This window comes from Argiope bruennichi, chromosome 11, assembly GCF_947563725.1.
Source record: "Argiope bruennichi chromosome 11, qqArgBrue1.1, whole genome shotgun sequence".
NCBI classification, from domain to species: domain Eukaryota; kingdom Metazoa; phylum Arthropoda; class Arachnida; order Araneae; family Araneidae; genus Argiope; species Argiope bruennichi.
Window position 1 is genome coordinate 38,440,555 of NC_079161.1, and position 19,059 is coordinate 38,459,613.

General features: G+C 24.1%; 1 long non-coding RNA gene across 2 annotated transcripts; it reads left to right on the forward strand.

Annotated features, from left to right (window-relative positions):
* The first annotated feature begins 1,420 nt into the window (after positions 1 to 1,420).
* LOC129956475 (uncharacterized) lies at positions 1,421 to 14,049 on the forward strand. 2 transcript variants are annotated; one of them, XR_008782699.1, is made up of 5 exons: positions 1,425 to 1,511; positions 4,226 to 4,463; positions 8,118 to 8,276; positions 9,216 to 9,284; positions 13,859 to 14,049. It is a non-coding gene; the product is annotated as an uncharacterized LOC129956475 (long non-coding RNA). The 2 variants fall into 2 exon arrangements; XR_008782700.1 differs by lacking the exon at positions 4,226 to 4,463 and having other exon boundaries at positions 1,421 to 1,511; positions 13,859 to 14,048.
* Positions 14,050 to 19,059: the final 5,010 nt, after the last annotated feature.

The window sequence follows — 19,059 nt, forward strand, 5'->3', positions numbered from 1 at the left end:
GATCCAACCATCGATTTTGAGTATTCGAATCCGGTCTACAGTGAATGACTCATTATAAATGAAAAATGAAAACAATTTAGTTCTTAGCTCACTACTATTATTACTACACTACATCACATTCTTTTTCTAGATCATAGAATATTATTGATCATTTGGATGGATGTATAAAAAAAAGAAAAGTATGAAGCAGTTGTTGTTTTAAAAGTAAAATAAAATTGAGAGGAAATAAAATTTAGAAGCTTGGAATCGTTTTTAAAGGATACACATTTTGAAACTTTTAAGCAACGAAATTGTTACTGAATTACACTTTTTTTTTGATGGACTGCCATTCAGTAGAAGGTCAAAAGTGATCGTTGTTCTTTTAGGGAACTTTCATGCAATATGTTAAGCACAGAATCGGGATGAAAGGGGAGGGGGAATCTAGACACCCAAAAACTGCACACACTGGCTTAAGACATTTTCTAGAATAATGTGCAGAAAGTTTTTGTCATGTATGATTTTCATAGTTAAAAACAATTCTTTGCAGATAAAATTTTGATAAAATTATCTAGCTTTAGGATAATTAATCGATTAATGGAAGCATCAGTAAAAAAATCATGAAATATAAGTATGGACACTTTTTGTGACATTTCGCATAATCCTGAAATGTTATTTTTGTATATTGATGTGTTAATAAAAGTATATACATTCCTCAAATATGCTTTTTAATATTCTTCAAAAGTGGAATTATCGTTATTTTGCCCCGGCTGTTTTGACCCGAGCTATGTAGTCTAATGCTCTTTTTATTGGGATTTTTATAGCTTGGGCTATTTTGACGGGTCATGCGATTAGATTATATCCAATTTTAGAATGTCCATCATGTCGACATGTCCACAATATGGATATAACGTTGGTCATAAATAAGAGGAATCATTACATCAAAATGAAATGCATCCGTGAAACTAAAAACCGGTTTATTTGTCAAAGCATTTCTAACCGTTCATTTGGCGCATTCGGATCCACTGTACTGCAGTGAGTTTTTTCATAACATGATTTTCGTCTTTGTTTATAATTCTTTTAAGATTTCAAGTTAGAGAAATCAGTATAACATTATATATAGCGTTAAACTAATCTAATAGACCGCTAGAAGCATCACTAGAAAGTTACAAACTTAGGAAATGTTTACTTATATTTCACATAATTTTGACATTTAACTTTTATATACTGATAAATTAACAAAAGGATGCATATTTCCTATGCTTTTTAATATTATTCAGAACTGGAATGTGGGTTATTTTACCAGAACTGATTTTGCATAGGCTTTTTAGTCTATCTTGGGCTATTTTGACGGGCTCTCAGTTCTAATCGTTCACTGTGAGTATTCGAATCCGCCGACCCGATCTAAAGCGAACGATTCGCTACGAAGGGAGAAATCCAAGTTTTCATTTCTTAACGTCAGTATGTGCGTGAGCTCTATCATAATATTTTAAACTTCATTTTTATCGTTGCGATTGCATCTTTGAAGATGCCAGGTAAGAAAAATTCTTATGAAATTATTCTACATCGATCTTCTTAACGTATCGGAATATCTCAAGAAAAATTAAAGTTTAATCAAATAATTAATTTTCGGTAAAAACATCATTTCCCTCTTGAAAATTGTGTCGATTTTATAGCATATATATTTTTAAATGCATTTAATTCTCTGTGCCAACTTTTTTTGAAGCAGTGCTTTAATTAAATACGAATAACATTAATCATAAAAGTTGCCATTTCCTTATAATCTCGTTTAACAAATATTAGAATTTAAACAAGAAACTTCATATAAAATTTTTTTTCAAAATGCATATACGAATACATAAATTGTAGTTCATGTTATGCATGTAAATTAATATAATGGAACTTACTTCATTCGAAATTGAAGGAATCCCAATAAAAATTAGATTTATCTAATTATTTGAATGAAGAGAAATTTATTTTAAAATGAGTTTAGAAGACATTTTAAAATTAAAATGGCAGAAAAGGGTTATTTTTAATATTTAACACTTTTAGTACATAATTAATAAATAAAATAATAACACATTATTAAAATTAAATTTTCTCAGTAATTTCAAGAATTATAATAACAGTAAATCATTTTAATACATAATTTTAATAAATAGTTCACAATAATTTTAATATAACAATTGTACAGTAAAAAGGAGCAATAAAATAAAATAAACAGTAATTTATATATAATATGCTTCACATTTTCAAATGGAGAGCGATACTTTTTTTGCTTTTCTAACTGAATTTATAAGACAGCAGTTAAGTTCTGCTGTGAATTAAAGCATTAAAAAATTTTTACTTATAAAGCAATAAGGACTCATGTTATGGATGTTTCTAGCTAAACAGATCAAATCAGAAATAAAAGCTGCTTAGTTTTGAGTAAGTAAAGTGATCCAAAGTAAATTTAATATTTAGTCAAATTTGCCCATTATTTAAAAAAAAAAAATCGAAATTCAGAGAAAAATTCGAATTAAAAGCGATTAGAATAAGCACTCAAAATTCAAATCAATTTTTAATTGTTTGTAATTTAATTTTACAAAAGCTCGAATTAATTATGGGTCGCTCTTTGTCATTTTATTAAAAAATAAGTTTTGATGCTTATATGAAGGTAACAATAATTATTCATAACTTCTTAATAGTTTAAATTATTTGAAAATTGGCTCCAACCAACTTCAGAAATGAGGCATTAAAAAATATTCATTCTATCAGGCATATGCAATTAAAATTAAAGAAAATTCATTTAAAGGAACTAAAGTTCATTGGCAATAAACTTCAAATATGTATGAAAAGGAGTGTTTGGATTATATTTATTTTAATTACATGCTATTTAATTACAGAGGACTAATTTAATTCCATTTCAATATATTATATTTAATTCTAATTCAATATATATTATATTTTATTTTCAATATAATATAACGATGTCAATAATGTATAGCCCGTTTCTTCATATATGAAACAAAATCAAAAATCATTTTGAAAACAATTAAACAATTAAGTTCCGTGTTTTAAACAACATGCGCATTTGAAGTCAGAAGAGTCAATTAAATAATTAACAATAAACATTTCAGAATTTTTGCGATGACTGATTCAGAGAAAAATTCGAATTAGCAGAAGAAATAACAATGAATTTTAATTGTGTATGATTTAATTTTACAAAAGCTCAAATTAATTATGGGTTCAAAAAAATTCATTTAAAGGAATTAAAGTTTATTAGAAATAAATTTGAAATATCTATAAAAAGGAGTGTTTAACTATACCTATTTTAATTATAGAGAAATAATTTAATTACATTATACTTTCAACATAATGTAACGAGACCAATAATGAAAAAGTACCATTCTTCATATATATATATATATATATATATATATATATATATATATATATATATATATATATATTATATATATATATATATATATCGAAAACCATTTTAAAAACAATTCAGGAATGGCAGAATTATTGCTATGTTTTAAACAATATACGCATTTGAAGTCAGAAGAGTCAATTAAATAATCGATAATAAGATACAATTTCACAAATTTTACCAATCACTGCTCCAGAGAAAAATTTGAGTTAAAACCGATTCGAATAAGCACACGAAATTTCAATGAATTTTAAATATGTATGATTTAATTTTATAAAGCTCAAAATAATTATGGGTTCAAAAAATTCATTTAAAAGAATTAAAGTTTATTAGAAATAAATTTGAAATTTGCATAAAAAGGAGTGGTTGAATTATACCTATTTTAATTACAGAGGAATAATTTAATTTCATCACTCGGAGCATTTTCTCATGCTCCGAGTGAAGGAATAAAAAGCCCTAAAGCTTACAACATTTTTTTAAAGTTTTAAAGATGCCTAAGATTCCTTGACTGATTTGACACGTGGCAAAGAAATCCCTACAAAAAACTCTTAGTAAAATTTCTGAAGGGAAAAATTTCTGACTGAAGGAAAAGTTGTAGATCAAGGTATAGAACATAAAGATAATGAGGTGCTTAATATGAATTTCAAAATATTTAAAATGTTGTTGTTGTTTCTTATGGTACTTGCCATGGACAAGCCCGCTGTTACGAAGATAGCGATTTTAAGCCGGCGGGGGAGCGTCTCTAGTTTTTTTAGTAGCGCCAACTAAAACCAAGAGTACGACTTTGCTTCTCACGTATCATTCATTCGCTTGCACAACCCCTTTTTACAGGAGAGCACATTCACACATCTCACAGATAGAACAACGGAAGAACAACCATGCCCAAACCGGGACTCGAACCCAGGACGCTCAGGTCACGGGGAAGACGCGTTACCCCTATGCCAGGACGCCGGCAAGATTTATAATAGTCAAATTTATACTATTTTAATATTTTGTATGTATTTGAATCTTATTGATATTTATTTCTAGAGTAAATTGGGAGTATTTGAAGACAAGTAGTTAAATTAAGGTAAACACTGATTTCAGCTATGTCCTTCTGTAAAAATACCAAAATACCATTACTAATTACAATTCGATTACTAAAGAAGAAAACTTTTTTTAAGGATATAAAGCTTTATTCCTTGTAATTTAATTTAATCAGAATGGAAATTAACAAAAATTAAATAAATATATTCAAATTTGGACCTCTTTGTTATAAAATTCAAATTTGAACCTCTCCTTGCAATATTCGCAGAGAAGTGAAAAATTAACAGATAAAAACCATTTAAATGAAGCCAGTCATTTTAGTAAATTTCCTTATAAAGAAGGAAATACCTGCAAGGTCAATTGCAATAAAGTTAACATAATAATATCTAAATGCAATAAATTGATATTACATTCAAGAATTATTTTTCTGTATATTCAGTGACTCTAATTAATTAATTCTGGTTACTTAAATTTGCTTTATATTCAATAACTACTTCTTACATCAATCTTTGTAAATTTTACGATAAAAAAAATCAAGAACGTAGAAATATATAAATACGATTATTTAAGACAAGTTATAGCAGTAAAAGTGCTGTGACTATATGTTATAAACGCTATTTAATTGTAAAGTACATCATCTATATACTTATATGTATATAAATATATCATGTATATACTTAAAAATATATCAATATTTATTCAAAGAATTACCAGTATTATTTCATACATTATAAGCACAATAGTAAATTTAAATTATTAGTAAATCTTAGTAAAAGTTAGATTGCAATTATTAGAAAAAGTTAGACATATTATACTGTGCGGCCGGAATAGAAGCTTATTGCATTTTGAACCAAGATTCAACAGTATTCTATGGCAAAACGTTGTACTTAAGGATTTACATAGTGAATCAAACTAAGGAAAACAAAAGTGTTTTTTCGAATTAAATTTATTAATTTATTTTATTACAAATTAATTAATTTCAAGAATTTTTAAATATACTGTAGAATTTCTTTTTTTAAAAAAAATATTTCATCAGTTTGTGAGAATACAGTATTAACACAATACCATACCTATTTAAGCACAAGGAAAAAGTTTAGAAAGAAATTAGGAAAAAATTTAGGGAGAAATTAGAAAAAAGTTTAGGAAGGACAAGAATTTAATTATTTATTAAGATTTTCATAATTTTGACTGAAAGGTTTACATTCTTTATGAAATAACAACAGCAACAAAAAAAATCTTGAATTTCGTGTATATGAGTATAGATTAAAAACAACATTCATTTCCAACTGTTTGCTCTCTCTCTCAATAGTTTTTAAATTGTTATCATATATTTTTGAAAACTTTCATGATGATTATTGTAAACAAAATATAAAAAATAATATAGATTTTCAAAGAAATTTAAAGTTGGTGAAAGAGGTATAACTAATTCTGTTGTGCAAGTATGTTTGCTTTGCAAAAAAGAATTCATTTATCATTAATCAGAAATTATAAGTAATCATATATCAGGCTATTTCTAAAGCTCCATTCTAGATTCTAGATTATTTTTGTAGTTTAACATATAGTATTTTAAGATTGAAAATTAGTAATGAAAACAATAAAAACAAACTTTACATAATATGGTAATCGCTACACGTCTTACTATGAATCTGAATTGAATGATAATTTGATTTATTTTTCACGAATATAATAAAATTATTATCATTTAATACATCAGACACTAATACATACATCATCAGAAATACATCATAAGAGGACCAATAAGGTATAAATTAAAAATTTGGACTTATAAGCATTAAGTAAAATTTTGGTAAATAATTTATAAAATATCTTTCAAGATTTTGATTTAAATTTGATTACCAAATGATAACCATCTTAATTTATCTTTGATTATTAAATTATTATTATTTTGATTTACTTTTGATAGTAAATTTATTATGAATATCATTCTGATATGTTTTCAATTACTAATTTACAAGCAGTCTAATTTATTTCGATTACTAGATGTCTTATATAAATATTATTTTGATTATCATTTACAGTAGATATATCATAAGAGGACTTGTGAAGTATGAATTAAAAATTTGGATTTTTAAGCATTAAGTAAATTTATAGCGGATAGTTTTTAAAATATCTCACAAGATTCTGATTTAACTTGGATTACTAAATGATTGATAATATAATTTGATTTATATCTTTAAAACCAATTTTTGACAGATTCTGATAACATAACTGATTTTAATTTATCTTTCATTACTAAATTATTATTATTTTGATTTACTTTTGATAATAAATTTATCATCATTTTAATATGCTTTCGATTACTAATTTACTAGCAGTCTGATTTACTTTTGATTACTAAATGACCTAGTCAATATAAATCTGATTATCATTTATAGTAGATGTATTATATGAGGACTGATGCAGTAATTAAAAATTTTGACTTTTAAACATTAAATAAAATCACAGTGAATTATTTATAAAATGCTTCTCAAGATTCTGATTTAATTTTTATTATTAAATGATTATCATTTTAATTTATCTTTGATTATTAAATTATTATTATTTTGGTTTACATTTGATGATGAATTTATCACGAATATCATTCTGATAAGCTTTTGATTACTAATTTATTAGCAGACTAATTTATTTTTGATTACTAGATGTCCTATATAAATATTATTTTGATTGCCATTTACGGTAGATATATCATAAGAGGACTTATACAGTATAAATTAAAAATTTAGACTTTTAAGCATTAAATAAAATTACAGTGAATAGTTTATAAAATACCTCACAAGATCTTAATTCAACTTTAATGATAATCAATTAATTACTAAATGATAATCAATTTAACTTATCTTTAATTTCAGAATGATAATTATTTTGATTTGCTTTTGATTATAAACTGATCATCATTTTGATATGCATTCGATTATTAACTTATTAGTAATTTGATTAACTTATGATTACTAGGCATCCCATGAGAATACTAGTCTGATTTACAATTTGATAATAACAATTTATTAAAAACATCTCAAAAGTTTACATTTCGTATTATCGAATATTCGTAGAATATTAATTCGAAATTTATCTATATGAATAACAACAACCAATTAAGAACGAAATTGATTGATTGTTTTTCTAAAAAGGTCAATAAATGTGTTCTTAAAACTTTATGATTTAATCATTTTTTAAAAATAAAATTATTATTTTTGTGATATTTCTTATTGTAATTGGTCACAATTTATGTCTTTAAAACCAATTTTTGACAGATTCTAATAATATGGATCATTAAAAACTTTTTTAGCTTTAAGAATAATTCTAAAAAGTTTATTTTAAAAGAAAGGAAATGGTGTGAGAATAGATTCAAACAAAGCATTACATTTTTCAGGCTTCCACCCCGTTTCATCAGTTAAAAGTTAAATAATGGTATTATCCGAGATTAAAACGAATATATATATAGTCAAAATTCATATTATGGAAATGGAAATGCATTTTGCTGCTGCAGATACTTCTATTGTGAGGATGCCATTTTCTTATACGAATTGCTGTAAACATTCTGATGAAAATTTAAGATAAAAATCTTCCCTAAAAGAAGAACTATGTAACCCTAAAACATTACATAGAATATATTCTTTAATAATTTTATACGCGAAATAGTCGAGCAATTTTTTTAGGCATAAATCTCTTCCTAAAGTTTAAGCTTAATCTCTCCGGGACTGAAGCCATACGGAGAAAACGACAGACCGTCGTGAAGCAACCTCATCCGCCAGATGAAATTCAGTCACACTAGCGTCGACACTAAAAATCGACTGCAGGCTTATTCACTCCACGATCCAGTAATTATCTTTCTCTGGTACGTAAAATTATGTATTATTAATCTTTTAATAATTAGTTTAAAATTTATAAAGTATAATCTGTATATTAATATTTCCATATATCATTTCTATATATAATCTGTATAACTACATATGAATATGTTAATCTATCTCTCTATGCATCATGATTAATATGATGAATTAATTTTTATTATTGATAATCAGTAGAAGTGATTAGTAGATTAATTTCAGTGACTTATTATCGTTAATTATAACTGGTTAACCACCGTTATTTTTAATAATAACCAACAAGTTACATTCACTGTAAAAATGTATCGATGTTGAAATATCTAATTTAAAAGTTTAAAATTTAAAATTATGTCAAATTTCTTGGCATGAATATTTCTAAATGTGTTTAATTCTTATTGTGTGTTTTTAGACTTAATATTTGAACTATTTTAAAAATTATGAGTTCCATATATGTTATTTTTTCATTACTAAAGCAACATAATCTAACGAGATTAGAACATTTATAAGTATATTTTTTTTGAAACTATAGATTATAGTAATTATTTCTCAGATTAAGAACTTCTCATATAAATATGAGAAGTTCTTAATCTGAGATCTAAATATGAATGAAATGTTCTAAATATGAGAAGTTCTTAATCTTTTGACATAAATGGAGTATATACATAATTACTGCGTTCTAAATTTCTCTCGTTCTTAACTATTATTCCGAATCTTAACTTCTATGATAACAATGTTTTTCATAAAATTTATACATATAGTCCCGCTTCTAACTCAAACAGCTTTTCAAACTTCATTAACATTTTTGAATCTACAATTTTTTATTGATCTTTTCAAAAGCTCAAATGTGCAAAACACCATGCATGATGAGGGTTTTTAGTTTTGGAGGATTGTGGGATAGAAATATTTGTTTGATTTTAATTTCTTGTTTCTTCTTTTCCAATTTCTAGTGGATTCAAATATAAGGTTACTTGCTTTGTCTAAATGGAGTTTTATTACTAGATGTAAGATTTGAATAGGTAAATAGATGTATTTTCTTTCTTAAAAATTGACAATATATATTATTTCAATAGGACCACCAATTCATTTTAATATTTTTCATTTGACTTTCTATTTTTTTATGAGAAAAACGGCAATGGCCATGCTGTAATAAACGTTTATCATTCAGAATTCTGCATCATGTTCTATATTTAATTTCATGTCTAAAAAAAATAATAATTTTTTGTTTTTTTTTAAAGAATCAAAGCACTATTCATTATTTCATTTATTTGATATAAGAAACATCGATTTCATAAAACATTTTTTAACCGGTTACTTAATACATTTTCAGATATTTTATTTTTGAGTATTTTTACATGTGTACAATATATTTTGCAATATACAACTCACTCAAGTCTTAATCAGGAAGTTATGTCTTTAATGGGAGCTCAAGTATCAATTCCACGTACGGTGACTAAATCTATAAAACACAAGTTTATAGGATTAAAAATATTTTTTTTGGATAGTTTGAAATTTAAATGGCTATCACATTTCCGAATAACAAAACTGTCATGGACAAATAAAATATTCTCATCTTTGAAAATTACTTCTTTCTAAGCATCAGTAAACTAAGCCTTACATTTTTTAGCCCGATATTATCATTTTCTTCGTTTGAGATCCGATAACTTTTCTTTTATATTTCTTATCTTTTATCTAATCCAAAAAAGTTATTACATTGAGATAGATGATCACGTAGTTAAAACACTAACAAATTTCTAAATGATTAATAACATGCACAGAGCTAGTTCGTAGAATTCAATAATGATTTACTATAATATTATAAGAATATTTACCTGAAAAATGTTTACAACTATTTTGGGCTTTCATTATCAGGGATTTCTTTTTCAATTTAATTATTAAATTTTTTTTCTGATTTTTTACATTTTTTATATTAATTTTATTTTTAATGTAACCGGACTTTGTATTAAGTGAAGATAATCGGTTTTTTTTAAATATACATTTATAATAATATAAGAATATTCATCCGAGAAACGTAAAAGATTATTGTCTGATTTCATTTTTAGTTATTTATTTTTCAATATATTCATAATGTGGATATATTCTACATTTTTTTAAAATTTTACGTAATTAAATTCATGCTAAGTGAAAACAATTATATTGGTGAACGATTTACTCTAATTAAGTAAGAATGTTCACCGATAATGTTACCTAATTTTAAATTTAATTTTTTTACATTTAATGTAATAAGAATTTTTATTAAATAAAGAGAATTCCATTTTTTACTGTATTACTCTAATTAAGGAATAATATTCAGTTGTAAAATATATACGGCTATTGTGTATTTTCATTTTCAGCGATTTATTTTTCGATATATCTAAAATTTTGATAGATTTCTAATGTTTAAAGTAATTTTTATATTAAGTAAAGACAAGAAGTGAATTTTTGAATGTTTTACTCTAATGAAACAAGAATAATCGTCTATGAAATAAGAATGTCAACGGTTTTCTGTATATTGTTATTTAGTTTTTACTTTTAATGTATTAGAACTTTGTATGAAATGAAGATAATTCCATTTTTTACTGTATTACTCTAATTAAAGATGAATATTTGCTTGAGAAATTTGCACAGTTATTGTATGATTTCGTTTTCAGTGATTTTTTTTTAAATATTTACATGATGTTAATCGATTCCGACATCGTATAACATTATTATTTTTTTACTTACAAATTTAGTTTATGTCCAAAATGTTGATTGATTTCTACATTTTGTTACATTTTTTTTTATTTTTAAAGTAATAAGTTTTTATGTTGAGTGAAGACAATTATATTCTTGAAAGTTTTATTCAAATAAAACAAGAATATTCACCGATAAAATAAGAATGTCGACGATTTTCTGTATATTGTTATATAGTTTTTACTTTTAATATAATAGGACTTTGCATTAAGTGGAAAATTCAATTTTTTACAGTATTACTCTAATTAAGGAAGAATATTCACCTGGGAAATTTCTGTGATTTCATTTTCAGTGATTTATTTTTAACTGTCAGCAAAATGTTAATCGATTTCAACATTTTGTTACATTTTTTATTTTTAAATTAAGTTTTATGTTAAGTGAGGATAATTACTATTATTGAATGGTTTATTTTAATAAAGTAAGGATAATTACCGATGAAGTAAGAATATTTAATAATTTATACATTTAGTAATTTTAGTTTCTACTTTTAATTGAATAAGTGTTTGAAGTAATTCCTTTTAAATTATATTTCATTCTTTTTGTTAAAAAGAACCTTTAAAAAATCGTTGCTTTTAAAAGACAAATATATATATATATATATATATATATATATATATATATATATATATATATATATATATATATATATATATATATATATATATATATATATATATATATATATATATATATATATATATATATATACAGTTTTGTATAGTTTACTTATAATAAATAAATGCTTAATTTATAAACGTGGAATCTCATTTTCTCAAATTAGATACAAATTTTATTGAATCATATATCATTTTCGAAAAAAATGGTTTTTTTTAAAGGTCGTAATTTTTTAAAAATGGGATGAAAAATAAATCTACGATTTAATTAATTCTTTAAAAAGAAAATGGTGTTTTCAGACATTCAATTAATCATACTATTTGATTAGTAGTACTATTTCATCCCTTTTTCATTTAACAAATGCTTAATAGAATTAGAATGAAAATTAAGAAAGTTTTATTATCTATTTGGTAAAAATACGGTTTAAGGATTCGTTTCCTTCTAACAAATACTTACTGTAAAAATAAAATTTTCCTGTGTCCACGAAGTTCTTACATATTTCATTAAAAACCTGTCCAGAAATTGAGCGAATCCAATGCATTGCGAATCTCTTCGCCAAGATTTCAGTGATTATTTGGATTTAAAATTTTTCCTGTCATTTTAAAACTGAAAAATTTAATAGCCTATTTATTTTTTTCCATATTCATTCACAACAAATTTTTAATTTATGTATCGAATCAAAGTCTGTAATAAATATATAATTATAAACAGTAGCATGTACAATTAAAGTAAAAAGCAGATTAGCATTGTATACTTATTTTCTTTGTTTAAATTAATTTTAAATGTATTCAGCTGTTTAGAAAACATTGAAAAAGATCTGAAAACTGTGAAATTCGAACACATCAAAATATAGATTGAGCTTTATAAAACACAGAATTAAATTGTAATCGAGTCAAAATCCAAAGACCATCAACAAATAGCATTTTCATTCCTATATTAAACAGTTCGTTGTTGAGTTTCATTTCTGTTTTGATAAAAATAAAATACTTAATTTACCATTTCTTTTTCTCAAAGGAACCCAATATTATTTTTATTTTGTATTAACTGTATCATCATTACATTTAGTTTCTACATTCATTTATAACCATACATTTCCATGTATATTTATATATTATGAAGTATTATCATTTCATATTATATAAATATACATGGAAAAACTTTCTACTTCCTCTGGTATCTTCTTCCTGCTTCCCGCTTATTTTCACGTATATTTATATAATATAGCGTATCATCATTACATTTAGTTTCTACATTCATTTCTAACCATACATTTCCATGTATATTTATATAATATGAAGTATTATCACTTCATAATATATATGGAAAAACTTTCTACTTCCTCTGGTATCTTCTTTCTACTTCCTGCTTATTTTCACGTATACATATATAATATGGCATATCATCATTACATTTAGTTTCTACATTCATTTCTAATCATGCATTTCCAAGTATGTTTATATAATATGAAGTATCATCACTGAATGTAAGCTGAACGTTTTACTTTCTCTGATATACCTTCTTACTACTTCCTATTAATTTTCACGTATACTTATATAATATGGTGTGTCATCGTTACATTAAGTTTCTATATTCATTTCTAACTTTGTATTTCTAAGTATACTTCCATAATATGTTGTATCATCACTGAATGTAGGCTATATTTCCTACTTTCATTGGTATCTACTTTCTACTTCCTATTTATTTTCACGCATACTTATATAACATGGTGTATCATTATTACATTAAGTTTCTATACTCATTTCTAACTATGTATATCTAGGTATACTTCTATAATATGTTGTATCATCACTGAATGTAGGCTATACTTCCTACTTTCTCTGGTATCTACTTTCTACTGCCCATTTATTTTCACGTATACTTATATAACATGGTGTATCATCATTATATTTAATTTCTACTTTTAATCTACTTTTAATTTTTATTAGTATTTTTTTTTCTTTAAGCACTTACATTTTATGCACTGAGACATGTATTATCTACTTCGCATTTTATTTTTTCTCTATTTTTTGACTAACAGGATTGGGTGGTATCATGACAAATTCCGACGGAAAAAAATTTAAACAAACGGAAATAAAGACTTCTTTATAGTTTTGCCAAAATATTTAAGAATAATAATGGAAAAAAGAGATAAAAGTGAAACACGGTGAAAAATAAGTGTTCGCAAGTCTCAATTAATTTAGATATTTTGAAATTAATATCTTAACTCCAGTCTTTTTTCTTGCAGATGCTGCAGCCTTAGATGTGCTTAAATACTGAAAAGGAAGATGTGACAAAAAAATATCCAGATTTATGTTTCTTTTTCCGACTGGGACAAGCAAATTGAAATGGAAAGAGAATGAATACACAAAAGAGGAATTTTCTCAGAATCATATGTAATAAAGTCAATAAAATGAATTTTATATACATTTTTTTAAATTTCCACAACATAAAATGACATGTTTCACTCACTCCAAAATTTCTCTACCAAATTTGTCGGTTATTTATTTCTTCACATTCTCTTAATACCAAAATACCAAATAATAATTCTTAAGGTAAAATAATAAGAATAAAATTTTAAGATGTTATAAACATAATTCATAAGTTTAAAATTTTAAGCTAAAAAGCTGTAAAATTATTGTATTAATGAAACTGGATTTCCATTTAAGAGCCAATTTTAACAATATAACATTTATAAGCTTATCTAAATGATGATATCCTTATGCAAAAATTTTTTTCAAATGCTCTAGAAATATCATAATCTGTTATCGGTTTTACCATGGGGTTTATTCTTTGTAGTAGGTGCAAACTAAGAAATTTCTTTAAAGAAATTATAATGTAATTTTAAACAAAGTTAATTATTATATTTTTTTCTTAATATTATCAGACCATAGTTTTGCTTAATTTTAAATGGTACAAATTTTACTTCTAGATAATTTTTTATTTGATTTAAACCAATTTTTATAAGTATTTTTAAATACATTTTACAACAATATTTTTCATTGTTGAATTATTGAATTAGAATCGTCATATTACAATGTTATTAAACCAGTTTTGTGTCAGATTATTGCTTTTATATGCTATAATATTAAATAAAAAATATTTATATAAAAATAGATGAACAAATCGAGCCGAAAATCTCATCAGGCTAAAAAGTTTTTGAATGAAGATTAAAATTTGTTTCAAGTATTTTTCTTAAAGCTCTCTTTTTTTAACGAGAATTTTATTTATTTTTAACTTTTCCACCACTTCGAAAACTTTGGAACTTCTGAAATCAATTTAAAAAAGTGAGTGCTTATCAAAAATAAATTATTTGAATACTTACCGAAAATAAGTTATTTGAATGCTTATCAAAAATAAGTCATTTGAGAGCTTACCGAAAATAAGTTATTTGAGTGCTTATCAAAAATAAGTTATTTGAGTGCTTACTGAAAATAAGTTATTTGAGTGCTTACCAAAAATAAATTAATTGAGTACTTACCGAAAATAAGTTATTTGAGTGCTTATCAAAAATAAGTTATTTGAGTGTTTACTGAAAATAAGTTATTTGAATGCTTATCAAAAATAAGTCATTTGAGAGCTTACCGAAAATAAGTTATTTGAATGCTTATCAAAAATAAGTCATTTGAGAGCTTACCGAAAATAAGTTATTTGAGTGCTTACCAAAAATAAATTAATTGAGTACTTACCGAAAATAAGTTATTTGAGTGCTTATCAAAAATAAGTTATTTGAGTGTTTACTGAAAATAATTTATTTGAGAGCTTACCGAAAATAAGTTATTTGAGAGTTTACCGAAAATGTGTTATTTGAGTCCTTACCAAAAATAAATTATTTATATGAAATAGAATCATTGACAAATGATTTTAAATTCTTAAATGCGTTTTAGATAAATAATAAAGTATTATAAAAATAAATAAGACTTTATAGAAGTGAACAGTTTATCAAATTAGCTATTAAGTATGTAAATTCAACATCAGTCTTTAGTAATTATTAAATGAATTTTATCTAATCTTCCAAAATATTACACCTAAATTGTAATATATAATGAAGTACTTACAGTAATTAACTCGCATTGCATATGACAGTGCTTGATAAGGAATTGTACTATCAAAAGTTGTAAGACTGGACGGATCTAAAATTAAAAAAATAGATTTTGATAAAAGAATTATATAATCTGTAGGACATTCTTACTTAATTTTTTATTTTATTTATCAAAAATATTGATTTTTAGATTTCAAAACATGGTATCAAGCTCCAGTTTTCCAAGGACAAAACATAAATAAAACTCTTATTTTTGAATATTCAACGGTATGAAAAACAGTATTTTATAACACTGACAATGCATATTATGCAATATAAGGAATGCCAGTGGGATGTAATATTGTACGAAATTAGGAAAGTTTTACATTTCGCTATGGCTTAATGTCGAAAAATAATGGGTGATTGTATAAAAAGTTAGAATTTGTAATCTTTCCAGTTGGGCATTTATTGACTCAAACAATATAAAATATAATAAAATCATTAAAATATAAATAAATAAAATCAAATAAAGTATATATATTCTTTACATCGTTTAAAGCATTTTTCTAGTAGAAGCATATGCTTAAATGTTTAAAAATTAATTATTAAACCATGATTAGTACAAAAGCTTTATATATAATATTTGGAAAACACATTGAGTTAAAAGAAAAAAAAATTAGACATGTGAAATTATTCAATTTTTTTTTATTTGTTTCAAATCATCATCAATCAAAAAGTAATCGTCTTTCCCACGAAAGCATTTGATTTTCTTTACAAGCGAGTATTGCTAAATTTACAGAAATTATATTTTAATTTAGGAGTTTCGAATTAAAGTTTATTACTTCCAGATTTTTAATTATGGCATTAATTAAAGTGCTTGTTACCATTCATATTCATAGTAAATAATATATTTCTTGATATATTAGCTTAATTTTTTTTTGCTTAATTCAGTGAAAAGATTAAATATATTTCTTTCCTTAATTTGTAGTGAAAATAATTAAAATATATTCAAAAGTGGGAAAATGTGAGGGAAAAATCAATAACAATAAGATTTAAATTATTAAAATTGAATCATAAGTTAATAATATTATAATTAATATTAATATATATTAATAATTAATATTAAGTTAACTCAATGATTCATTAAATTATCATATTAGAACGTTTATAATACAATGAATTCATGTAAAGGTCAGTCGCTCAATTTATTTATTGGAAAACAGTAACAATGTTCGTGTGAAGTAATACCTTATAATATGTAGCATTTATATTGTCACATCACATACAAAGGAATGAAATCATCTATTCAAATATGTAAAACAATTCATAACATAAAATATATTATTTTATTGCATTTTATGTTCTTTGAATCAATAAATGCACTGCTGAAAAAAATTAATAATAAGCTTTAGGCTATAAAAAATCTAACCTATTGGGTATATAAAACCTAACCTATCTTCAATTTTGAGTTCATCTAAAGACCAGTCGTTCAATTTATTTATCGAAAAACAGTAACAATGTTTGTGTGAAACAATTCCTTATAACCAGAAACATTTATATTATTACATCACTAATGAGGAACAAAATCTACCTAATCAAATATAAGTGAAGAATTCATAATATAAAATGTATTATTTTATTACATCTTATGTCGTTTGTATCAATAAATGGTTTGCTGAAGAAATTCTAAGCTATTGAGTAGGCTTTTCTTCAAGTTTGAATTCATCTAAAGGTCAATAGCAATTTATTTATCGAAAAACAGTAACAGCGTTAGTGTGAAACAATTCCTTACAACCAGAAACATTTATATTATCCCATCACATACTGAGGAATGAAATTCATCTATTCAAATATAAGTGAAAAATTCATAATATAAAATGTATTATTTTATTATATTTTCATGTCATTTCAATCAATAAATAATTGTTGAAAATATTTAAAAATCGAAAGTATTGAGTAGATTTTTCTTCAAATTTGATTTCGTTTACAGGTCAGTAGCCCAATTTATTAGTCAGAAAACAGTAACAATTTGTATGAAGTAACAATATTTTATAAGCAAAAACATTTATATCATCAGATCATATATTGAGAATGAAACCTGTATATCTATTCAAATATAAGCGAAATATTCAAAAACAATTAATATGTTATCGAAATCCAAACTATCGATTAGATTTTTCTTTAAATTTAAATCAGAAGGTACATTTTAGTAAGATTTCTAGATGATTAATTTAAAGTTAATTTATGAATAAAAAAACTTTCTATCCATATATAGTGTTGGAATCAATGGAAATATAGATATATTGAATCATTTTATTTATTTGTCGCTGAATTGCCACTCACATTATTTATAAAGACCACACACACACACACACACACACACGATTCTTTTAAAATTGTTAATAATTTATAAGAGAAATTTGTTTTCGAAAATTTATAAAAATCATTCAATGTAATTTGTAATTTCACAAGAGTTATCCTGGAACAGACATTATCATTTCATTTAAATATAAAGATAATTTAATGTTTAAGCATTAATTTAATTTAAACATTCAAAAAATACATTAATTTCATTATAATTCATCATCATTTATGGGAAAAATTAGTTTTCGGTGATTTATAAAAATCGTTTAATGTAAACTGTAATTTCAAAAGATTTTGCCTGGAACTGACATTATCATTTCATTTATTTATTAAAAAATTTACATTCAAACATATATATTTAATGACTACAGTCACTAATGTTTGAGATGTATTTCTTCTAACTTAGGTTATAAGGAATATATCAGAAGGCACATACAGTATATGTCAAATTCTATTTATTATCATTTCATTTAAACGTTAAGAGAATTAATGTTTAAGCATTAATTTCATTTAAACAAAATACATTGAAATATATATGTATTTAATAAATGCAGTTTCTAATCTATAAAATGCATTCCATCGAATTTAGGTTATCCTGACTTTATCAGAAGGCATTTCTTGTATACTTCAAAATCTATTCGTTATTATTTCATTTAACATTAAGATAATTAATGTTTATAGCATTAATTTCATTTAAAGATTTAAAAAAATTACATTAAAAAATATATATTTAATGAATGCAGTTTCTAATATGTGAGATGTATCTCTTCGAAGTTAGGTTATCCTGATTTTATCAGAAGGCATTTATTGTATAGGTCAAAATCTATTCATTATAATTTAATTTAAATGTTAAGACAATTAATGTTTTAACATCAATTTCATTTAAACATTTTAAAATATTGCGTTCAAATATATGTAATTAATAAATGCGGTTTTTAATATGTGAGATGGATTTCTTAGGTTATCCTGACTATATCAGAAGACACATACAGTATATATCAAACTTTATTCATTATAATTTCCTCTAAACATAAAAATAATTAATGTTTAAGCCCTAATTTCAT